Raw genomic sequence first — 26,188 nt, 5'->3', positions numbered from 1 at the left:
GCATCCCAAAAATTCCAAATTCCAAACTAATTTTCCATTTTCCCCTGGATCTCAATTTAAATTTTTTTTCAACTTTTATTTCTAATCTCTCAAGATACTATTCTCTAAATCACTAATTTCAAAAATAAGCAATTTCTACTATGTAATTTTATCAATTTCAAATCTGCATCAATATTTCTAATCCCACCCCAATTTACTTACTTTCAAACACCCTTTAAGAAATCCTTCTTCCATCCCAAAAATTCCAAACTAATTTTCCATCTTCCCCTGGATCTCAATTCTAACTTCTTTTCAACGTATTTCCAACCTCACTATTCTCAGATCACCGATTCCATTCCAAAAATCCCAATCCCAATTTCTACCACGTAATTTTATCAATTCCAAATTCCGACACCGACATTTCTAATCCCATCAATCTCGAACGCTCTACTCCCAAGGACCCTGGCTTAACAGCTTCATCCCAGTTCCCTCGATACAAATACTTTTCATACCAATCCACAATATCCAACACGGTTGTACGGGCGATCCGATATTCCGTGGGCGGATAGGGAACAGAGAGAGAGAGAGAGAGAGAGAGAGAGAGAGATGGCGGGGCGTGGAGAGGAGCGGGCTGTACACGGGTTGGAGGCTCGACGCGGCACGTTAATGACAGGAAACCGGCAATATGAACTTGACGGCTCGGTACCGCATCGTGTACCACAGTAACGTACCGACAAACCGCAGGTGCCCCCCGACGACGTGGCCGCTTCGTTGCTATCCGTTACCCTCTCTCCCTCTCTCCCTCCCCCTCCCCCTTGCGTCAACCATCCATTCCGCCCTCTCATTATCCGTCGAGTTATGTGTGGGCTTGCTCGCCCCTGCTCGCAAGGGTGCCCTCGTTAAGGGAGAATTTTCACACGGAATGGAAAAGTTGTGTGTTGTTTCTTTACCAAGAACTAACGCGATTTTCTCCCCCCTCCCTCCCTTTTTTTTTCTCTCGTTTGCTAGGGGTAGGAATTGAAGAAAATGCAAGTCTAACCTACTAGTTTGTACGTAACTACGATAATTGTAATTTTTGAATTGTGACTCACCGGTGGAAGGGTTGAACGAGACTGGAGAGTGATCGGTGATGGAAAAATTGTTAAGTGTAGGTACTTTGAGCTTACCTGAAACAGAGAAAAAAAGAAACAAATTCTTTGAGAAATCTGTTTGAAAATTTATGTATCGAATGTATTGTATCCGTATCGATGTAGGAAATTGTATTGATTAAATTTATTGTAGGAATGTAGATGTTAATTTTATCCGACACAATTTGAATTTAATTAAAATTGAAAAAAATGTTCAAGATCGAGATTCGACGACGAAAGAGAACAAAGGACGACTTTTTTTTTTTTTTTNTTTTTTTTTTTTTTTTTTTTTTTTTTTTAAGGTAACGATTTAAAAACAGACGTTATCTAGACAAATTCTGCGAATCCTCGCACAAAGGGGTTTATCTTGTCTCTTCCAGCGTATTTTGCACTTGATCTTTCTAATTCCATTTTTTTTTCTCTATGGCGTAACGAGGATAAATCAAGGCCGGCATACTTCCGGCCACGAGAGTCGTCAAAGTACGAATCACGGTTTTTCTTCGAGAGGGGGGGAGAGGTGGCCGAGTGTCTCGTGAGGTGAGGCGGTTGAATGCCTCGTCAAGATGTCACCTATTGAGACGAGGATCCTCGAGCTTTTAAATTCCGTAGAAACCGAGAAATTTAATTTCTGCCAGGGGCCACGTGGAATGTCGAGGCCGATTTTGTCGAGAAAAAAAAAATGTTCGAGATAAAGGGGATGAATGGAGATGTCGCTTATTTCATTAGATTCTAATGTTTCGAATATCTTGGGTTCTTTGTGTGTTTCCTTTCTCCATTGGGAAATACGTATCGTAGAAATGTATCTACGCTTTTCAATCTTTGATTCTAAAAAGTTACAATAAATATTCGAACAAGGAAACGTTACATTCGCTAAATTTTAAAATTTAAAAATACAAGGAATCGTCACATGCTCAGAAATTTAAAAAGAAAAATCCAAGAATTCAAAATACATAATAAACAAATCCAAAAATCTATAATTCAATGAATCAAATATTTAAGATTCCAAGAATTCAAAATACAAAAGTCCAGAAATTTATAATTCAAAAGATTTCAAAAATTTAAAAAGTTAAGAAATCCAAAAATCTGAAATTTAGAAAATCGAGGACATAAAATTCCAAATTCCAAAGACTAAAGATACAAAAATTCAAAGAGAGTTCAGAAATCAAAAAATTTGAAATTTAAAAAATCAACGATTTCAAAAATTCAAAATACAAAAATCCAAAGATCCAAAATTCAAACATTTAACGTTCGTAATAATTCAAAATTTAAAACTGCAATTATCAAAAAAAAAAAAAAAAAGTCAAAAAGACTAAAGAATCGAAAATTACATAAAATTCAAAAAATCTCGAAATACGAAGAAAATTTCAGAAAAAATCAACGACGACAAAGTCCGTCAAGATGATCGAAAACCGAAAAGGTCAGGAATAATCAAAAATCATCCCCCTCCGCTCTGCTAAGGAGAAAATACGGCCAAGGAAACGGAGTCGCACGTAAGGGGTTGCAAGGTGGCTAACGATAATTCCTATCGGGCGTCACGTGCCGCCAATATAAATCACCCCTTCCCCCCACTTCCTCTCTCTCATACCCATCCCCCACAATTACCTAATACGTCCGCCACCCTATCCCCAGACACCATCGGTGCAAACCACCCCCCGTGTACTTCGCCATCAGCCCCTGCGGCCACTAACTTACGTTCCAACGCCAATAATAGATCCGGACAGCCTTGGAACCGCGTCTGACGAATTCCCCTAAATCACTGAGTATTTCTCATCGAGCCCTCCGCCACGCGGAGGAGGGGGTGCGTTCGGATATTCGTCACGAAATCATTTCCTTGATGAGATATTAAACCGGGCGTGCGTTCCGAAATATGTGTGTGTGTGTGTGTGTGTGTGTCTATCTGGGGTGTGTTGGTAATTTTGGGGAGGGAGGGACAACTATGAGATTAATCGGGGAGGAGGGGAGAAGTATGTTTTCGGCAGGTTATGGGGTGTGGTATTGGATTCGAAGGAAAAGGGTCGGAACTTGGGTCGTTTCGTGGAACGATTTCGGACGATTTTCTTCTCTGAACGTGCGATTTGTGTTTTGTGGTGGTGCTGGTGGTGGTAAATAATAATAATCCGTGGTATTAAATTCGAGAAAAAAAAAAAAAGGCTTAGCAGGAATTATTCTTAAGAGAGATTCGAATTTAATTTTGATCATTCCTTTTCCTGTTAATTGATACATTAATTTTAATTTTACAATTAATTCTTTTTTTCGAATTTTTCAAGAGGAATCAATTAACGACGAGGAAAACATATTGTTATTCGAGAAAACATATTATCGAGCATTTACCAGTGAGAATATGAATCTATATAAGAAGACGAGACTGTATCGTCGTAGGATAATTTATTGCGCAAATTTTCCTCGTGGAATGCATCTTTGCACAACGTCAATTATCAACGACGTCCCATCAACGATGGACGTTAAAATTCGTTATGGATAATAGAGCCGGGCTCTTCGTCGCGAGGGCATCTCGTTGCACGGCTATAAATTTTCGGCCGAGAACCCGCCACGTCTCCATCCCCCGTGCGATCCCATAGAAATCGTTATTAGTCTGGATCCTTATGCGGAAACATAAATTCGATCCTCGTCATCAACGTCAATATGCGTTCTCGTTTCAATATTCGACGAGTCGTTTTATCCGACATCTTAATGTACGATCAAAATAATGTTAAAAAACGCGTCGAATAAACGTGTCTGCTCTCTATTACTATATAAAAAGGACAGTACTTAAAGTACTCGCAAGTAAAAAGAAGAGAGAATCGATGAAATTTCGAAAGAAGAAAATTTTCATTTAATAAATAAATGTCTCTACGTAGAGAAAAAAAAAATGATGCAAATTAAAATTCGTTAATTTTTGCGCAACGAGATAATGAAAAAATAGATATAAAAATATCGAAAAATCGATATTAATACGAATCGTCTTGATTAACGATTCGATTTTCTGAAATTCTTTCGAACAGAACTAGTGGGGCGACTAGAAGAAGAAATTTCTTGCCTATCTTAGAGGATGAAAGTAACGGAATTCTAACTGATTTTAATCTTGGAATTTGGCTAAGTCTACCTTTTCTTATAGTATCTTTATGGTGGCCCCATATAGGTTCTCAACAGGTTGTAGAAAAACTTTGGTCGAGAATAAAGAAATAATAATAAAGAATAAAGAAAATGACATATTAAACGATAACTAAAACTCCATCTCCAGAGACTCCATCCCCTCAAATAATTAATTTCTCAATTTCTTAATTTTTATTGAAATATCGTGGAAAAAGAAAAGAGAGTCAGGAGGCCTCGAAATGAAAACCACTGGGGTACAGAGATCCTTTCTCACGACTTCCACGGTCACTTACCCCTGCTGCAAACAGCAACCCCTGGGCCAATGCAAGCAGGCCGCGCACGTACAGTCTCTTTACTATGTCCCGTTTACTATGTCCGCAATAGATACCCGGGGCATTACTTTGCCTACATAAGGGGATGGTCGGAGTATACATTTTCCTGTTGAGGAGACGACCTGGCCTACGGCCTCGAGTAGCTCGTGCAAATTTTGACAATTTTTTTTTTTTTTTTCGGCAGAAATGAGTTATCGTGTTCTGGTTCTCTGAATATTATCAATATTTGAACTTTATTTTTTTAAACGAATATGCGAAATCGAATGAAATTTGAAGAAGAAGAGGGGACGATATTTTATATCTTTTTTACGACACGTCTTGTATTTTTATTTTCCCCTCAGCAAAATTACCTGTAACGTTAAGAAAATATTGAAACGAATAAAAGACAGATTGAGAAACATCTAGTTTCCTAAGATAACATCGTGTACAATAAATATTCTACGTTTATAAAATCTTCATATATACGTGTTAGAGTGGAAAGGTAGATAAATTTTGTGGGAAGGATAGAGGTAACCTTCGATTTCTAATCTCTTCTTTATACTTTTTGTTTTTTGAAGAAATTTTCCATGTATAATCAGTAATGGTCGAGTGTGAACAAGTTTAATTAAAAAAAATGTAATACATGATCGAAAAACGTGAGAAATGAAGATCGATAATTAAGTTAGGAAAAAAAAGAAATTGAAAAATAAAATTACTTAATGATATTTCTACCACGTTACGACGTTGTAACAAGAAAAATTTTTGGAGGAGACAAAACCTCCGAAGGGAAAATATTTGTCGGATTGTCAAGGAGCCAATTGGCTACGAAGAGTTAAGTAAATCAATACTTGTCTTCTATACATCGATGCTTCTTCTCAAGATAAAAATATCTTTGAAGAGATTTCAGAGTCAATTTCCTTTTTAAAATGAATTTTTTTTTTTTTTTTAAAGTGGCGATATAATATTCTAATATTAATGATATTCCAGTGATTTTAGTATACGTTTAATATTAATATTATTCGATATTACTATACGATTAAATATTAGCACAAATACTCTAATATTAATAATATCCAACTTATTTTAGTATTCTATAATTCTAACATTAATATTAATATACGAGCAATTGTTAGTATGAATATTCTATTTCATACACTTCGTTATATTTCATTAATATTAATATTAAATAATTTTACTGATTAATATTACTGATATATAACGTTAATAACATTAATATTTTAATATTATTAACATTATCGATAATACTTTTTTTTCAGTTAAGTTAAATATGCAATCATTATATAGTTTTTCCATATCAACGCGTCGTATCGAGTAATATCTCGAGTATAACTATAACACGTGTTGTGTAAACGTGTTCAAATTTCAAGGACGATGAACTTTTTCTAAACGCCCCGAAGAGAAATCACTCGAGGATTCTTGGAAATTGACCTCGCTCGAAAACAAACTCGAAATGGAATTCCACGAGAAATATGTTGTGAAAAATATAGAGGATCCTCGTAGTACGACGTAGAATAATTTTCAAACGCATCAGAGGAAAAAGGAATAATATTTATATATTCCCTTCGTTCATCTTCTTCAACATTAATATATAACTTTATATAAATTTCTTCTAATTTATATAAATAAACGAAATCAATATAATAATATTAAATAATTCGTAATTACTAAAACTTTGTTACATTAAATTATAATATACACATATATAATATCGAGAGAGAGAGAGAGTGAGAGAGAGGAAAATAACCTTATTGCATCTGTAGAAAGGGATGGCGAGTTGGGGGGATTGGGGCACGGCCACGCGGTCGTAGAAAATCATGGCGCACGATCTTCCAGATCCGATGCACAACGAAACGCACGCACGCACGCACGCAGGCACGCACACGGTATTGAACCGGTATTGTTAAAAAGAAGCACGCACACGCGTGATCACGCCGAACAAAAGATACGCGCACGTGAAACCGAGGGGGGGAGGGGAAAAAATTGGAGCTCGGCTCGACGAACGACCAAACTCCACGACGGTCGAGGAAAGACTACGAATTCGTAAGGTCGGGCAGAGGGGCGAGGTCGTTGATGTTTTGAGTCCGCTCGGGCCCGCTCGACGTCGCTTCGGATCGCTTAACCACCAGATTTTTCTTCTTTCAATCTTCACATCATATTTTTTCAATATATACTTTTATAATAATTTATTTTATAAAATATTTTTATAATTTATTTTTACAATATATTAAATTTTTAACATACACTTTTCTTTTCACGATAATTATATAATTTAATTAATTACTTCGTACAATGCTGATTCGTGTAGAAAAAAAATTCTAAAGACCAATCTATAATCTAATTCTATATCGTATTACACGAAAAAAAAAAAAGATTTCAGATCAATCTTCGAGAGAAGATTGCTATACTATCTATATTTATATTCGTTTAATTTTTCTATAAAAAAAAAAAAAAAAGAAATTCTAAGGATCGATCGCCGAAAGAACGTATACTGCGCTACAGTATATCCACGCCATCTAATTTTTTTATATTACACGAAAAAAATTTCGAAGATCAATCCCCGAGAATGGCTACACTCTTCTTCTCCAGCATTCTAGCGCCATCTAATTTTTTCGCATCACCCAATGAAAAGAAAAGAAAAGAAGAAGAAGAAGAAGGAAAAATTCCAAAGATCAATCTCTTTAAAAAAAAAAAATTACTCGCACCATCCACGCCATCTAATTTATCCCTTACGCTACACAAAAAAAGAAAAATTCCAAAGATCAACCCTCGAGAGATGCTCAAAGCCGGCTCGTCGCCATCGTTGTCGAAGCACCCTTTCGTTCCTCCCTAACTGCATCTACGTCTCAGCCTCCCATCCCGAGCGAGAGGGAGAAAGAGAGAGAGAGAAAAAGAGAGAGAGAGAGAGAGAGAGAGAGAGGAAGGGAGAGCCTGCAGGCACGTCCTCACAATACTGCATTACGATACCACCCCATTTACACCCGTTCCCTTTTCTTTCGGCGGCCACCCTGCGACTCTCGAGCCCACCCTCCGTGCTTGCGGAATTACCGTCGAAGGCTACGCAAGATGGAGGGCGATCCTCGAAAATGAGATCGAAAGTAGGCTCGCTCGCTTGCACAAAAAGGAAGAGGGGGGAAAAAGGAGGAAGAAGATTCGCGCGTCCTTTTCCCCTCCTTCCCCTCCCTCTTCCCACCATTCGCTTTCTCTTTTCTCTCTTATTCCGTCTCGCCTCTCTTCCTGTGTTTTTCTTTTTCGAAGGAAACAAAAGGGGGAGGAAATAGCGGGCAGAGTAAATCTTCCTCTCCTTTCGTCGAAAACGTTGTTAGCAGGGTGAATTTAGGTCGCGTGATTCTTTTCTCACCTCTCTCAACCCCTCTCAATCCCGGGATTGGTATTGCGATCGTCGCGTCTTCGAGGGACGATTCGAATTCATGCGTTCGTCTTTTCTTTTCTTTTCTTTTCTTTTCTTTTCTTTTTTTTTTTTTTTTTTTTCTTTCTTTACCTTCGCGATTCGTCCACGGTTTAAAGTTAAGACGAAGATGGCGATGAGACACCACGACGAGTAACGTGAATAAAGAGAAGTGTAAGTTTAGAAATGTGTTGCGCGAATGGGACGAGGACTCTTCTCGTTCCGTTGATCATTGAGTGTAATTGGAGTATAATGGATTTGAGACTCTGAGTAACGAAACACGTGGAGTTCTGTATACGATTATTAATAAGAGTAAATATAGAAATTTTTTGAATTTCTGAGTTATTTTATAATGCGAATATTAGTAATATAAAACAATCGAGTATGAACGAATTAACGATAAAATTCTCGTGCCCTGTGTGTATTTTTAATAACGCACATCTACGATGGAAATGTATTTGCAATACCTTTCGTAACGAAAAAAATCCTTTTGAAAACCCCCCAACCTTAAAAAAAAAAAAAAAATTCAGTATTAATAAAACGGAACAATAAAAATCGTACCGTGTTTAAAAAATAACTTTTCAACATTTCATAACTGAAAAGTATAAAATATTTAATACGAAATATTTCCCGAATAAAATAAAAAAAAGAAAGAAAAAAAAAATAACTCGATAACTTTTCATCGTCGAGCAATATTAATTCGCTTCAACCACCTCTTCCGTTCCATAATTTCGTCGTTCCACTCGTATTCGTAAAAATACAATTCCACTGGACGTGGATAATCGTAATCGAAGGATCCGTTTCACTCTTCTTCTGTCGCAAAAGAAGTATTGCCCCCCCCCCCCTCGACTTTTATTTTTATCTTCGTTCGTACTTTGTTTTTAACATACGATACGTGCACATGATTCCAACGTCGACAAAGATTTTTCCTCGAGATTTCCACTTGGCGCCATATTAAACTTTCGAAGAAGAGACGTCGAACGTCTCGAAGTTTCTCAACGAAATCTTCAATTTATTCTCAGCCCTTCCCCCTCCCCCCTCCTTCCCATCCGCCCCAGAAATCGTTTCGATTCTTACGCGATTTACCATCTCGCCTCGATTAAAGAGCTGCCTGATGCACTCGATTGATTCCCAATCGAAGTTGGACGAGCAATCGGCACGCTCGAACAACGATGTTATCGGTTACTTCGGGCTCGAGATGCCCGAATGGAACAGAATTTTCCATGGAAAACGGGGAAATGCGAGGAATGGATGGTTGTAATTGATTAATTGATAACAGTTTCGCGCGCAATTTCGCAAATTCTATCCATATAATTTTTGACGATTTTCTACAATTCGAATTTTTCATTTCAAATGGATGGATATAGTTATAATCAAATTATAAGAAAATTAGGCAACAACATTATTTCTCGAGGAAAAAATATTTTATTATTTTATCTTAAACTCGTTTTATAAAAGTATAACCTCTAAATAAAATGTGAAAATTCTGAACGTAGAATAACTCTAAGTTACACGCGATTAATAATGAGAATGATAATGATGAGAATGATAGGTAAGGATCGGTGGTAAATTTATAGAGACAATGATGAAGCGAGACGAATACAAAAAAATTCACTTGTGTACTTCGATATATAATGTTGGTTTAAGCTCGTAATATAATCTAGTCCAAAGGTGAGAAACTTCGTTCTGGCCAGTTCCACCAAACTAGGCCAACTTCTCGGCGTACAGGCCAATGAGCTCGATGAGCCAATCATGTAATCTATTATCATCGTCCACATGTTTGCCAATAATTCGTCTACGAATCGTTAATCATGGCGGACATCGAAACAATAATAGTCCCTCTGTTTTATATTTACTTAGAGCTTAGCGTATATAATTATTACTATGTAGATAGCAAGGCAGGCAGTTGGCACGGCATAGGCCAATAATCACAAATTAGACGTTGGAATTGTTTGGCCGAACGGAGGCAGAGGCAGTGTAAAAAAGTTAAGTGAAGAAGTTTCGCGAAGGATTTTTGCACTCTGTTTACGTTGGTTAGAATTTTATTTCAAGAGAATTATCTCTCTCTCTCTCTCTCTCTCTCTCTCTCTCTCTCTCTCTCTCGCCATTATTCGATTCGATCCCGTTTCAACTCGGGCAAAATATCCTCCTTCGCTCCTCGATCTCGAGATGCAACGCGGTGTTTCTCAACAGTGGATCGATCTCCAGGATCAATTGCAAAGATTATTCTTATTTCTAATCTAATTTTAATTCTAGCTAATTATAGCTATTTGTTATTATAATGAAAATGAAATAAAGAATTAAAAAGGATACTGGAAGAAATATCATTGATTCGTTTGATTTGAAAAATAAAATATTATAACCCTATCCTAGCAAAATATCCTCCTCCACTCGTTGATCTCGAGGTGCAACGCGGTTTTTTCTCAATTGCAACAAGTTATTCTTATTTCTAATCTAATTTTAATTATAGCTATTTATTATAATGAAAATGAAATAAAGAATTAAAATTGGGAAGATATTTATATAGAGGATACTGGAAGAAATATATCATTGATTCGTTTGACTTAAAAATAAAATATTATTATAACCCTAGCAAAATGTATTTTTGCAGAATTATAAAAAAAAAAAAAAAAAAAGAGTGTCAGAAATTACTGGGCCATATAAATCGGTCGAAGAAAAAAGTTTTGTCGCGAAACACTGGACAACAATAGAAGTCGAAGCATTATATCTTGGCAAAAATTTATCATGGACATGGAGGAAGACAGAAGGCTGCTCGCGACCAAATCAAAAATTCCGGTCGATGAAACCGTGAAAATTTATCGCAAGAGAGATAGATGTTTCGAATCGACGCCTCTCGAAAAAAAAAAAAACTCGAAGGGGAGAGAAATATTCGTGGCTGATAAACGTGGGGATCGTCGCTGTTCCTACGCTAAATTAATTCAGCGAAAGCAACCGCGATCTGAAGTGGTTTTTTAGAGTTGTTTGCGTATTAGAATTAACGTAACGTTTCGGGCCTAGTTTAGAAGCGTTGCTTTCGAATATTAAAAACTTGAAGTTTTTACGAATGGAAGCTCGATCGAGCGATTTTGGATTGTTGAAAAATTTAGAATTTTTTCATTGAATTGGAAAATTCATTGCTCCTCCATTTCCTTTCTTTCCATTTTTGTTTTCTTCTCCTGTTCTGTCGATGGGAAAAGATTGAATCCGTTAATAATTGTAAAGGAGAATGAATATAACGGTTGAATACGGTTTACTTATTACGTTCTCTCCGTTTGATATTTTAATTTTGGATAGAGCTCGTGGCGTTTGGTTATGTAAAATAACCAAGTTTTTCGGTGTTATTTTAATTGCGTGTGTGTATGTGTGTGCGTATACATCGTGCGGATGAATAATTAAACAAGGGGGTGAAAATATGTTTAATTAGTTCGAGCGTAATGGAATTTTTAAGACTTTTCCCCCCCCTCCTCCGGTTATTATAATTTTATTTATGCATTTATGGAAATGTTATTAACAAATACGTCGATGTTACATGAAATTAAATCTATTTTGAAATAAATTTATGCTACGTTTATTTGTTATAAGGAAAGCAAAAAAAATGGTATGCTTCTTTTCCAGTTTTCATTTATTTTTCACGCGGCGTTGATAATAATAGAACTTCGGATTTGAACGAGATATTTAAATTTATATATATATATACATATATCAGACGGGATTATTTTAACTAAGATGGACATAATTTATATTAAATTAAGCGCTATTCTCGAATCGATCAATTTCAATTTTAATCGAGGAATAAAAATGAAATCGCGAAATGTTTCTGTAAATGGAAAAACGAACGATTGCGAACTCGGAATAATTAACGAATTAATAAGATTTTTCGCGCAATCTACGGGCCGGAAATGGATGCAGACGACACGGTGGTTGAGCACAGAGGAAGGATAACAGACGTTAGAGTATAGCAAAATTATTTTTCCTTTAATCCGTCAGCGAGAATCTATTTCAAGAATCGAGTTAAAATGAATTAAATATTCATACGTTTATTCTTCGGTGCTTTTCAAATTAATTTTAAATTAATACGAATTGTATTAAATAAATACTCCTTCTTGGTTTGAATAATAATAATTATTTTTTAGGGAAGAGGGAAAGAGCGTATTTTTGGAGATTTCAATGCCCGCAATCATATGAGATTTTTCCAAGGTAAGGAAATTATATTAATTAAAATATATTAATTAAAATATGAAATTATATTATTAACATTTTGTGCGACTGAATGTTTCAAATTGAAGAAATTATTTATTTTACTCGTACATTCTATTCGATATTGTTCCATTCTCGAACAAAGACATTCAAGAATAAAGATTTAATATTTATTTTGCACTTTTACGTACAAAATTTAAACAAATAAAAACCTATCATGGTATATTTCTTCTTAGACTAATGTTTACAAATTTAATCACTATACATGTAAAAAAAAATCATATTCCAATAAAAGATAAGATCTTAATCCTAATTTTAATTTCAGATAGATTTTGACTAAGACGCGTAACCCTCCGCCATTGCGTTCCAGTATTGTGTTCCAGTATAAAAGTGAGACAAGACAAATTCTGAGGATTAATTGTCGATGATTTCTCGCTGAGTTATCTTTAATAGGTCGATTCGAGGTCCTCCCTCTCCCCCCTCCCTTCTCTTTCTCCTTTCTCTTTCTTTCCTTCGTAAGAAGCGCTGCTTCCAAGACAAAAATTTCAAGAACCACTCGAGATAAGCTGGCCAGGAAACGGAGCGAAAGCTTCCCTAGCAATTTTCAGCGCAAGAACATTGCTGTTGCGTTATTCATGCGGACCTAAAGTAGCGTTCTTAAGAAGCATCTCGTGGATGACGTGCTGCTTTGTGAATTTTCCTACGGTCACTTTCGCATCGACGAAGTCATCCAGAATTTGTTAGAAAGTCTGAATATTCAAGGAGCTCGATGCTTACCCCGGTGATAACAATAACATAATGGAAATCTCCCTAATAATTCAACGATTCGTCTAGTCGAGAACGAATCCACAAACGTTACTGGATATTTCCTGCATTTTTATTTACATGTATATTTTATAACTCGGATATAGAAATATGTTTTAACGATGTATGAATATTGTATACGATTTAAGGATAGTTTTCTATCCGGGAAGAAGATTGAAAATTTGAGAAAATTATATAAACAAATTTAAATCCTAAATCAATGTTTGAAAGACGTTCCGTACAAAATGTTTGTTTCTGAGCGATCAAAGTGTTAAATAGTTTAAAAATTTTCTCTACAATTTTTTACCTCGAAATAACTTAATTTCCTCGTTTTCTAAAAAAAAAAAAAAAGAAAAGCTACACGTCAGAGAGTATCTTTTTCACTCGATAGGAAAAAAATTCGAGCTAAAGAAGGATTAATTAAAACGCAGGATCGCAAAAAAAAAAAAAAAAGAACTACTTTCCCAACAAATTTGGCCTGGCATTAGAAAAAAATCGAAAAAGCAGAAAATATATAAATCCTTCGAGGTCACAGTCAACACTCGAAGAAATTCATTTCACAATGACCTCAGAGAGTTCGAGCTCGAATGCTCGACAGACCGAAACGCTTGATACTTGATTATTTTCAGAGTTGCTAATTAACCAATGCGCGCAACACCGTGAATGAAATATTTTCTCGTCAGCCTGTTTACGTTTTCTTCTCTGAGAAATGGACAAGCGGAGTCCTTCGTTCGTTTTATGGGAAAGAAGATTCGAGTATCAACGTACTTCGTTCAAATGTCACTTGTGATTTTTCTCCCTAAAAATACAAATTTTCCAAGTTTGTAGTGGAATAAATAAAAATGTACCAGTTTAGCTGAACGAATATATTTAATTATGCGTGATTGCAATATCTGTTTACAAAACATTTGAAGTATAGAAGAAAAACAAATAGACACCAACTATGAAATAGTGATGCTGCTAGCACAAAATTTCAATGAACATTAAATTCTATAACATTTACACATCACTTTCTCTCGAACACGTGAACATGCGAATTCTTCTTGAAAATAAATCCCTAAAGATAGTACACGGATATTCCTTTTCCTCTTTGCTTTGAGGGATCAGATCTTAATCTATAAATAATTTCAATCAATCTTTCGAAATTAAGCAAAAAGAAGACTCCTTTCGAAAAATTTCCTTCGAGACACATCTTAAAACGCACTTATATATACGTCACTTTCCCTCGAACACGTGAACATGCGAATTGTTCTTGAAAATAAATCCCTAAAGATAGTACACGGATATTCCTTTTCCTCTTTGCTTTGAGGGATCAGATCTTAATCTATAAATAATTTCAATCAATCTCTCGAAATTAAGCAAAAAGAAGACTCCTCCTTCCGAAAAATTTCCTTCGAGACACATCTTAAAACACGTGATCGTGAATTCTGTAAAAATTTATCATTCACGAATACAATATCTCGATACGTTTAATTCCCAACGATCTCCGATCCCGTGAGAAGTCGCGCGAATATTGGAGCACGGTGATCGATCGTCGTCTTGGATATCTCCAAGAATATTCACCACCTGACCCCAAAATAGTAAATATTCATGATGATGGAATCTGGCAATGTTTAAAATTTCACTCGAATCGATGGCTTGGAAGGCCTCTTGCGCCCCTGTTCGCGGGGCAAAACTGCCGAGTTAACGAGGCGAGGCGAGCAACCAGCCAGCCAGCTTGGCAACCACTGGATCAGGAACAGATTTAGCCACGGCGATGAATCATCCATCCCGTTTGTCGTGTAAACAGGGGCGAGTCTCGCGCCCGGGAACCCCCGACCTTGCCCTCCTATCATCCCCTCTGTTTCCCTCCCCTCCCTTCCCTCGTGTTTGCCGAGGAAGACGCGCCAGATCCTCCCCCTCCTCCTCCTCCTCCTCTTTAATCCCCAACGATCGACAGGTGTCGGGAGAATGCTGATCGAGGATCCTGTTCAAACTTGGGCTTTCCTCTCCCTCTGCAATTGCGTTCCAAGGATGCTTCTCGGCAGAGGCGAGATGTCTTATATCGTATCTTTCTTCTTTTTTCACCGTTTCTCGATTCCTTCTGCCATCTTCGCGTCTCCTAATTTTTTGGCTCTCTTTATCGAGGGAATAACTTTCCTTCTCTTGTTCGAAACGTTGCCTCTGTGGTGACTATCTATACGAGATGCTAGACACTCTCGTTACGAATTCGTATTGAAAACTGCTGGATCGAGAAAGAGAAGATGCAATACGTGATGGAATTTATGATAGAAATTGGCAATTCGACGATATAATTTTTATTTTCGTATTTAGGGAACAAATTCGAACAAATTCGTTCGAACGAGGGATTGAAATCGCGCGAAACGTTCCAACTGAAAATGCTGTGAAAAATGCCGACTGTTTCGAACGAAGGGAAGAAGAAGAAGAAGAAGAAGGGAAATCGTGTTTCGCCGCGAGGTGAACGCGGGATCGTCGTGTCTGGGAATTTTTTCGCGACGAATGGCGCTTACGTCACGCTCGAGGAGCTGGCTGGGGAACGGTCGTTGCCTCTTGACAGCCCGTCTCGATGCACCGTTCCCGGAAAGATTTACGCCGCTCGCGATTTCGACTCGCGTCAACGTGGCCGTGAATCGTGTTTACGAATTTATATTACTCGAAAATCCTCCTCCTCCTCCTCCTCCTCCATCGTTCATTCCTTCGAATTCGAGACTATTCTTATTCCTCGATTTCAGGGTTAGGGTTGTTGACGGCAACCGATCGACGTGCATATCGCTTAACAGCGTGCTGACGCTGAAGCAAATTTCCATTGTCTGATATCGTGTAACTCATTGTCGCATCGCTTATTTCTATTGAAACGCGTTTATATAATTAATGCGTACACATTGATGGCCGCATTCGGATGACGCTTATTAGAAAGATATTCCACGGGGTGTGATGAAACTATCGAATCGTTATAAAAGTAATATAAAAATGGTTTATTAAGAAGATTATATTTATAAAGAATTATTTAGAATGTAGATTAGTATGATATTTGACCTCAAGGAAGAATCTATAAATACTGCTGCTATTGATATCAATGAAGTTAGAATTCCAATTCCTCAAATTCTATTTGTACAATGGTTGCATGTAAATAGAATTCAAGATTTATATATATTGTATGGAATATTTTATATTTATCCTTTAAAAAGATTAACATTTTATACAAAGTTGAAGTTGGTCAGGACAATTTGGATAAAAAGTTGTAGTCTGATATACGATTCTCTAAGATACAACTCTTCCATTTAGAGCAGAAATTTTAACAATTATATCGCTATAAACATTCAAACTGTTTATGGCGAAATTAACAAACGAGGACCTCAGGAATGTAACGATGAAAAGAAATGACGAAGAAAAGATTATACTCAAACTACTAAAATATAAAGATAGGAATATCTACTCAGAACACGCTTGGTGTCAACGTTGCAAAAATATTTGAACAAATAAAAGAACCTGTTCCAAAATTAATTCTATAATTGAATAATCTTCTGATAACAATTTTCGAAACTGCAAGTTCAAGGAAGTAAACCAAGCCAAACACAATTTGCCCACGATACTAAGGATTATTCTATATAATTTTCACCTGTGAAAATTCGCAGGGCTCCACTCGTGAACATGCCGGAACGTTCGGCTACAAGTCTAATCGCCCTTAACACATCGAACGCCCTCGCGCTCGAGAGGAACGTGGGACGCAGCAGGTTGGAGCATCGAATCGATCGAACGAGGAACAAGGAACGACACAGGTGCGGAAGTTCCTCCAAGTTGGCCGTATTGGCCAGCTTATTAGCCGAGCATAAGCAATCGTCAAATGGAGTCGAACCCCTCCCCGTTGACCCGGTGCCGAGGGACAATCGAGTCGTAAAAGCTACTTAGTGCTTCGCGGTGGCGAACAAATGGACATCCGGGGGATCCGTGGCTAATTTATGCGATGGGCAGCTATATTAACGAGAGCCCTCCACCCTGGAGGGCGCGCCATGGGACGCGTCGCCGGCCCACTTGCCGGAAACTTGCAACTTCGAGGGGGAAACCCTCCCCCTCCGTTGATTCCCGTTCAACGTTCCTTGGGCGAATGAGAGGTGAATTTAGAGTCCCCAGTTTGGAAAGGCGTTATGAATGGTAATGGGACGATTGTTGGGAAATTATTCAGAGATTTGTTTCAGAGAGGGGGCTATTTAACGGCCAAGAGGGGTAAATAAATCGAGATATAGAGGAAGGTTTCTTGTTCGAGAGTTTTATTTCCTCGACGCGTTGAGAAGAAATTTGTAATAAAGTGTGTATGAGGGAGGGATCAAGTGTGTAGAGAGGGGATCAAAGAGATATAGGATTATGGAGTGATTAATGAGACGGTTGAGATTGAAAAGATTATTCAGAAATTTGTTTCGGAGGCTGTGTTTAAGTGAGAATATTGAAATTAATGTTACTCTTATTTGCAAACTAAACTGAGGGTATAACAAAAAAAATAAGTAAACAATTGTGNAGAGTCCCCAGTTTGGAAAGGCGTTATGAATGGTAATGGGACGATTGTTGGGAAATTATTCAGAGATTTGTTTCAGAGAGGGGGCTATTTAACGGCCAAGAGGGGTAAATAAATCGAGATATAGAGGAAGGTTTCTTGTTCGAGAGTTTTATTTCCTCGACGCGTTGAGAAGAAATTTGTAATAAAGTGTGTATGAGGGAGGGATCAAGTGTGTAGAGAGGGGATCAAAGAGATATAGGATTATGGAGTGATTAAGTGAGAATATTGAAATTAATGTTACTCTTATTTGCAAACTAAACTGAGGGTATAAAAAAAAAAATAAGTAAACAATTGTGCAAGATAAATTTAATGGACTGGATGAAGATTTAATTTATTTCGAAATTAGATAATTTAATAAAATATCGAGTGACGATTAAATTTCAACTCGACTCTGGTTTTAAACCTGATGAATCGTTTCAGTATTTCATTGATTTCATTGATAAGATTTGTATTTTTACTTGTTTAATAAGAAGAATAAATAATTACGGGATATAAAAACTGGTTACAATAGTTTTAAAAGTTGAAGCGAATAAAATCTATTTTGAGAGGAAAGAAACGTTTCATCAAAAGAATCTGTTAAATTACAAAGTTCTCCCTTAACTCTTGGAAAAGAATATAATGAAAAAAACATGTATTTTTAAAAACTTCATCACCGTAATTCCGGTAATAAGAAGTTATTGTCTTACAATTAAACTATCCCCCTATGAAAAGAATTAATTCCACGAAATAACGTTATGAATATGAAATTCGAATAAGAACAACGTTTCTTACGTTTATTCATCGAGGGTTGCAAAGAATTACTTTATCCATCTTTTATCCATTCGAAAAAAAGAATTCTCTCCTAATCACAAAAAAAAACCTGGAAAAACCTGAAAAAAATTTCTAACACTTTACGCGCTTTTTTCTTTCTTCTTCGACGATGACCACGCGACGCGAACGAAAGAAAACAAAGACCGATTTCGAAAACCGATTTCGATCCTCCTATCACCTTTCTATTCCTACTCCCGTTAAAGAAAATTTGTCGCACTCACCATAGTGTCTTTGATGTGCTCGACCGGTTGCAGGAGGACCGTGGTTGCGGCTAGCGGCCGATGGTGATGCTGCTGCTGTTGCTGCTGCTGATGATGATGATGATGCTGCTGCTGCTGCTGCTGATGGTGATGGTGCTGATGGTGGTGCGGATTACAATTGGCGATACTGGTGCAGGTGCAGGTGCAGCCAATGTTGCAGGCTTGCTGGCCGGCGAAGAGGTGTCCTACCAGGCCGGGGGTGATCGCTGCTGCCGCCGCGTTGTTGATGCTGTTCAGCAGGGGCGGAGGCAGGGACACCGCACCACCCGGGACAAACGGGTACGAATGAAAATACGTGGTGATGGAGGATCGTGCCTCGTCGGCGCCTATCGTCTCCGCCAACCAACACTTGCCGTTCCCTAATTGGGGTACGAACAAGCCGCGGCCGCCCAACGAGTGCAGCCTCCAGAACAACCTGCCGCCGCCGCCGCCGCCGCGTTGCTCCTCACCGGGCCAGCCGCGTTCCAACGATGCCTGATGATGGCGAGCTTCCGTCTTGCTCGTTCGTCGGCTCGACTCGCACGATGGCCACCACAGTTTGATGGCCACTGATTCCGTTCTTTCTCTTTTCTTCTCTCTCAACCGACGAGTTGAGATCGGGTTCAACCGAACGGGTTCAAGATTCGATCCGCAGCGCACAAGAATCGAACCGCGAGGCCGATTGTCATCCGTATCTGTCTACGTGGATCGTTTCGACTCGTTGTTACACCCCTTTCTATCTATTGTTCTGTCTACTACGAGTAGATTTTTTCTTTTTTCTTTTTTTTTATTCCGTTACGCGCGCCTAGTCGTCCGGACGTGAGACGTCAGAGTGCCTCTAGAGCGAGGGGGGAGCAAGGGGCTCTTAGGGCCTGATTGAGGGGGGGTAGGTATACCTTAAGAGCTAACACGAGCGCTGCGTCTGAATCAGATTAGACGGGCTGTCGCCGCTGAAGTCCTTACAGTACTATTAGACACGCACACGCACGCGCACATGCACACGGGGGGAGGGGGGACAGACACACGAGACGTTCGAGACACACGGGGGCGGCGATGCGGCGACCCGTGACACAACCAGAAGACGCAAGATTCAAGCCTTAAGTGAGATACGAGAGACGATTAGCCTAGATGAGCGATCGCTCCGCTCCGTTAGAAGTACGTTAGATGATTGTCAAGATGTGTGAGCGAGTTAGTTAGGGGGGTTAGAGGGGGTTGGTTGTGCGCCGTGCGAAGGTAAAAACAGGGGTGGTACGGTACACGCACGCGGTAGAGACACGCGCGCATGGAAACATGCATACACACATATATACACGCGCGCAGAGGCACAGGGGAATACGCGCGCGTACACACACACACACATATACACACACATACACACACACACACACACACACGTATGTGCGTGTCGAGTGTGCGAGGAGGTTGAAGAGAGACGAAACAATGACTCTCGCACGACTCGCTCGCACGTTAATTGAAACGTCGTAGGTACGTGGATTCTCGTGATTGTTCCTTTCCTCCTTCCATGTAATCGCGATCCCCCTTCGAAGAGGCCTCGGAGGATCGTGGATTTCAATTTCTTATAAAGAGATTCACCTAGTCGCCAAGTATTTATTTTAGCTAAGAGAGCTAGCTGAAAAATGATTGTCACGAAGATTGACAGAGAACGCCCCTGGAAAATAGGAGCAGATAGGGAAGAGACGGTCGGGCCTTGCTCTACTTCCGACAAGGATCAGCTGGCGAGGCCCAACGATCGGATATGTGCGAAGGATGTATACATATAAACGTATGTATATAAGTGTAAATATATATAATATATATATATATCGTATGTGTGTATATATATATATATGTAGAAGTTTATATACATAAATATCTATGTAGATAATATATATATATATGTGTGTGTGTGTGTGTATATATATATATATGTAGAGCGTGTACAGAAGTAGTACAGAGGCTGGAGATCACATGAAGACACGAATACTCGTTTACTCTCTTTCACTCGGTAATCCGCAGGGGAGGGGAAATACCGCGTGCAGCTACTTTCCACCTCTCCCTTTCACGATCCTTTTTTTTTTTTTTTTTTTNTTTTTTTTTTTTTTTTTTTTAATGATTCCTCTCTATTATACCCAACCCACTACTGTGCTTGATTGTCTTGACGCGATTCTCTTTAATGCGATCGGTCGCTCATTATTCACGCGCGACCATCTCTTTTGCTTATATACTTATTTTACTTCTTATTAATCCTAATTAACTTACACATAAGGGGGAGGGGGGAGGGGGAACAATGCGATATCGCGTTATATCTAAAAAGAAGGAATATATCGACGTTCTCTCTCTCTTTGTAATCTATCTAACGTTAGACGCTCACGTTTTTTTCTTCTCGTTTACTCTCTCTCTCTCTGTACAGATAGACGCGCAAAAACGTCTAACGTCCGAACGACTAATAGCAGCGCTCTCTAGCACCGACGAATCGCGGCCCGCCGCGGAAAACAAAAATATAATTCTCTATCCCGGCCTCGCGACTCTTCCAGCGAGCCTCTGTCCTCTTTCTATCCTCGTTCGCCGGCCTCTTCTCGCCCGTTCAGCTTTAAATGATCCTCCTGCTCCAGATTCCTCGGCCTCCTTCTCCCTTTCTCTTTCTATCTACCGTTCGACGGCACCGTAAACACCGATACAGGCTCGAGTTGGCTGTGTGACGCGACCTTGAAACACTGGCCGCTCGGTTGGCAATATAGGAAGAAGCCTTATCTGTTTTTCTTTCTCCCCTTGTTTCCCCGACCGGCTGCTCCCTCGTTGGCTGCTTCCAGCACGACGACGACGGGGACGACTCGCGTTCGACACACACAGACACACACACACGGTCGGACAACGGGGGAGGGCAGTGAGACTGTGATCAAAGAGCCGGTGCATACATGTGCCACTCCTGTGACAGCTGCTGTGCTCGAACGTGTCTCGACGACGGCCTCGGCCAAGGGGGGGGACCAATGTAGATTTTAGACAGGCTCTCGTGCACACGTTGTATCACGTGCCGACCGTTTTCACACTAGCGTCGTTGGCTTGATCCGCGTCAGATCGACTCTCTCTTCGGCCGGCTGACGCGCGCGTGTAGCCACCGACACGGGCAGGCGTAAACAGCGAGAGAAAGAGAGAGAGGGGCGGAGAGAGGGAGAGACAGACAGAGACAGAGACAGAGACAGAGAGTAGGTAGTACCGGACAGCCACGGGCGATCGGTGGAGGACTAAGTGGGCACCGACGTCGAGAGTTGAAGGAGCGCAAACGGCGACCCGCACAACGCAGTAGGCAGACAATCGTAGTCGGAGGACAGGAGGACTTTTATAACTTGGTCGTATTATTACGTGTGTATAATACTTTCTGTTCGAGACACGGAGAGATGAGAGATATCGGTCGGTCGGGCGCGCGTGTGTGTCTGTCTGTGTGCACGTGTGTGACTGGTGTCGCGTTGGCTTGGAGATCTGTTTGCCGCGACCTGCACGGGGGAGAGAGGGGGGGGGGGGAGGAAGGGGTTTCGAGAGAAAGAGAGAAGGAGAAAGTGTGTGTGTGGGAGTGTGTGTGTGAGGCGGTGTGTGTGTACGTGAGAGAGTAACTCGGAGGCGGGAACGATTAAAGAGCGTCCTACTCGATCGCCTAGCTTGACACAACTGAGAGTAGTGTCTCTCTCGCGGCGCCCGCGTAGGCCTCCACCGCCACCGTCGCCGCGGCCGGGTCGTGTCGCCGCGTATACGCGGCTTTCAAACGTTACCCCCTGCTCTTTGCACCCCGGCGCACGTAGCGTCGCCAATCGGGAGCGAGGGATTGCCGAGATCTCGCGAAACTTCACGAGCCGAGTCGAGTTTGCGCGCAACCGGGCGTAAGTTGTGTGCCTCGCTCCTCGCCGCTCTCTCCGTCGCGATCGGTTCCTCCTCCCTCCCACCCTCCCTCCCGCTCACGCCAGTTATCCCCACTCGAGGGAGAGCTCGGCCGAGAGAACACAGTAGTGTGTCTTTACTAACCCTGTTTCGCTCGCTTTCGCCTCTTTTTCTTCCAATCCTCTCTACCTATCTGCCTCTCTTTCTCGCTCCTTGCTCGCGACTGACTCCGCTCGGGGGATTCTCTCCGTGGATAGTTCCTCGCCGGCCAGGTTAGACCGATTCCTTCTTTACGAAGGGGAACGTGAACGTGCTGGTGACTTATGTTTGGGTTGGATAGGATTTCACCGTCGTTGGTGGTGTGTTTGGTGATCGGGTGGGGGAAGGATAACCGGTGAACAGTGGTGGACAGGTGGATTCCGTTTCTCTACGTTGGTGATCGTTTTGTGACGTGTTACTACAGTGGGTTTTGCATTAATGGGATATAGTTAGAATTCGAATCGAAATATATTGTGATAGTTTATACATGTAGATAGATTAATGCTGATCATATCGATGTGATCTCGCGAACGTTTTCGATTTCAAGCGGTTTAAGTTGGCGCTTGATGGATTATGTTAGATTAAATATTTAATCGGTTCTTTCAATTTTCAGTGTACGTACGTAAAGATGTTAAAAATGTTTATAAAATAGAAAATATCCCCTCGATATATCTATTTTAATAATTATTTCAAGACTTGTGACGAATTTTCTTAACTTTAATTAAAATGTAATTAGATAAATAAAATGCCAAAGTTTCGTGTTATTACGTAAGAACTTTTTTTTTTAGCTTTACCTGAAATTTCTTTAATTTCTATCACTTGTAATTCGATAGGTATGTATTTCATTATTTATGAAAGGAATTAAATAGAACTTGAATTACAAAATGTACAATATTGACAAGAGGAAATGGAGCAAACGATGAATTTTAACAGAATTATTTCGAAATGCGGGAATTTTTCTTAATTAAAATTGACATTATCGAGTTGAAATAATCACTGATGTAATTATTAAATGTGTAAATTAAATCAATGCTATTTGAAATTAAAATATTATTTATGGATCACGATAATATTAAATCACATCATAAAATAACATCTATTGTTCAATTTAAACTTATATACCAAATATTATATTCAATAAAAAAGAAATGAACAAATCTAATGGAGTTATATTAATTCACGAATAATTAAAATCATCCCGATATCGAGAATTCGTAAAAAAAACCTGACCAATCATCGATCAACGAAACGACAACTTTTCAAACACAAAAGCAAAACAACTCTTTCTATCCACTCTTCGACAACACGCTTCTCAAATAAGTTTGTCCAAGACCGAGATTACGATCGTTCAAGTGGACAAAGGGGGGGATGAAAAACGGGCGAAAGAATCGAAATTCGAAGGCGTGATCAGCCTGTGGCTCTCGAGAAAAAAAAAAAAAAAAAAGAAAAACGACGAGAAGTTAGTGACGGCCACGAGAGCGCTCTCGATGTGTTCTTCGGGATTCTGATTGTTCAGAAACGAGCGGCGTCGATCAGGATCGATTGCGCAACGAACCGATTCACCCTCGACGGCCTCGAGAATGCTCGAGCAATCGGCTCTCTACCACCCTCGAAAGTGGTAACCTGATTATCCACACCATGAATGAATGGAGAGAATAAAGACACGGTTTTGCTTGGGAAAGAACGGTTCTGATTTTTATGGGTCCGGGGAACGAAACGTTTTTTTTTGATGGTGTTATCCGTTTCTCAAAATACATCGTGACGCCCAATTTTTTATCGAAAGAAATGATGATTTCTGCTGATCTCTGCTGATCCGTCGGGAAACTTGGCAAGAATATTTTTTTATTTGCCTATACACGAATTCGATTCGATTCGAAGAGACAATTTTACGAGGAGGGGATGCTTTTAATTTCCGTAAACGGGAAAAAAGTTCGCGTTGAATTTTAAGGGATGGAGAAAATTATTAATTACGAAGAATCCTCTGCAGTTTAATAATAAATTAATATATTGAAACGATGAGAGGAAACAGGGATAATTCGTTTAGAAGAAAAGATTGTTGTTTGAGAACAATTTTATAAAAAAAACTGTTGTCAAAAGGAAATGTTTATAAAAAGTTTTTAAGAAACTTGCTCAATTACATTACTTACTTCTCAGTATCTCCTCTGTCATCTAACAATGTATAATTGATACAGAAGGAAAGAGAAGAGAGGAGAAGAAACGAAACGAACGTTTAAATATTTTGCTAATCTCTCCAAAGAAACTTTCGCAAGATCAACAGCGAGGAATTTGCTAATCCACCAGACACGAAGATTTCCGTCCATAGGGGAGAGACACATAGAGGGAGGGGTGGTATCGTTAATTAAACGCGACCACGGTATCATAAGATGGAACGAAGGTTAAACAAGGGGAAGAATGGAGCTGACTTCACGTCTGACGTGCTAATATTCGCTCGGCCAAGTAGCTACGTTAATTACTGTCAAATCGAGAAGCGGCAAATGAAATAATTACTAGGCGTCGTAACTCTTCGAGATCGTAGCCACCTCTAATTAACGTACGAGATATCACAGACTCTCGCGGCGTGGACCTCGTTTTTTCGATACCTTTCGAGTGTACAAGGATGCTTCCATTTTGATTGATACAAACTCGAGTTACAAACTTTTCTTTGCGATACTTTAATCTTTTGAAAGATTTGTCGCAATGATAAAGTTTCTAGCTTTTTCTTGTAAAAAAAAAAAAAAAAAAATTAATCGAAGAGATTTTATTTAGGAGGTTTCAATAATTCTAGAATTTTTCTTAATCACCTAAAAAAAAAAAATTCGCTCGTTCTCTAAAAACTTCGACGATTCGTTACAGGGGACGTTGTTCTTCATGGATTCTGATCAGACCTCTTTACGTTTCGACGTTTATTAAATTTTTATTTCGACGAAACGATGGTATTCAATTTCAATAAGCAAAATGAATGAATTTCAATAGTAAAAAATATCTTCTTTAAAATATGAAATTTGGACATGAAACAAACGCAACGAACATGTCGCAATAATAGATAAATATGTGACGATAAATTTTCTTTTCTTTTCTTAATTACAACGATAAAGGAAAGGAAAGAAGACGTAAAGAGAAAAATTTAATCAACTTACCAAGCTGCTCGCGTGCCAAAGGAAACGGAGCCAAAGAAGCCAGAAATCTTACCTGGAACAAAAATTAATATATTTTTTTAATTTAGTAAGGCATCCGTGTCAAAAGTAGCGTGCATCTGTAAAAAAAAAAAAAAAAAAAAAAAAGGGAGTGCGAATCTTCAAAACAAACCAATTAATTTTCCAGTCTCGATTCAATGATTTGTTTGTCGAATATTTACAAAAGAAAGAAATGAATGAAAGAAAAAAAAAAAACATTTTATATTGAAATAACGAATGGGAAAAAATATACATTTTAAAACTTAACAAATTTTCATTCGAGCACCACGAGAAATAATTAAAAATTACTAAAAAAAAAAATTATTATACGTTCATAGCGTAGCGTAGCGTTTTTTCATTTCAGAAAAAAATATACATTTTTAAGCTATAAAATTAAATTCTTTGCCTCGTGTACGTTATGTATTCAGCTTTGTGAAAGGAAAGATTACCAAAAAAACTTGGCAAGTTTTTCTACGTCATTAGTGCATATTTATATACGTTTATGGAATTACGAAACCGAGTAAAAAATATTCTTTACGCGAAAACATCAAATCTTCTGCAACTCGG

At 39.0% G+C, this 26,188-nt stretch overlaps 1 protein-coding gene across 5 annotated transcripts in view; it reads right to left on the bottom strand.

Moving 5' to 3' along the window:
• The window catches only part of LOC122717197 (polypyrimidine tract-binding protein 2), a 503,296-nt gene that overhangs the window by 253,656 nt on the left and 223,452 nt on the right, over window positions 1–26,188 (bottom strand). The gene's annotated exons all lie outside the window — the stretch shown is intronic.

This window comes from Apis laboriosa, unplaced genomic scaffold (genome assembly GCF_014066325.1).
Source record: "Apis laboriosa isolate Shangri-la unplaced genomic scaffold, ASM1406632v1 scaffold4_cov146, whole genome shotgun sequence".
NCBI lineage: Eukaryota > Metazoa > Arthropoda > Insecta > Hymenoptera > Apidae > Apis > Apis laboriosa.
Note: the sequence above shows the minus strand (reverse complement) of the source record. Positions and strands in the feature narration are given on the sequence as shown.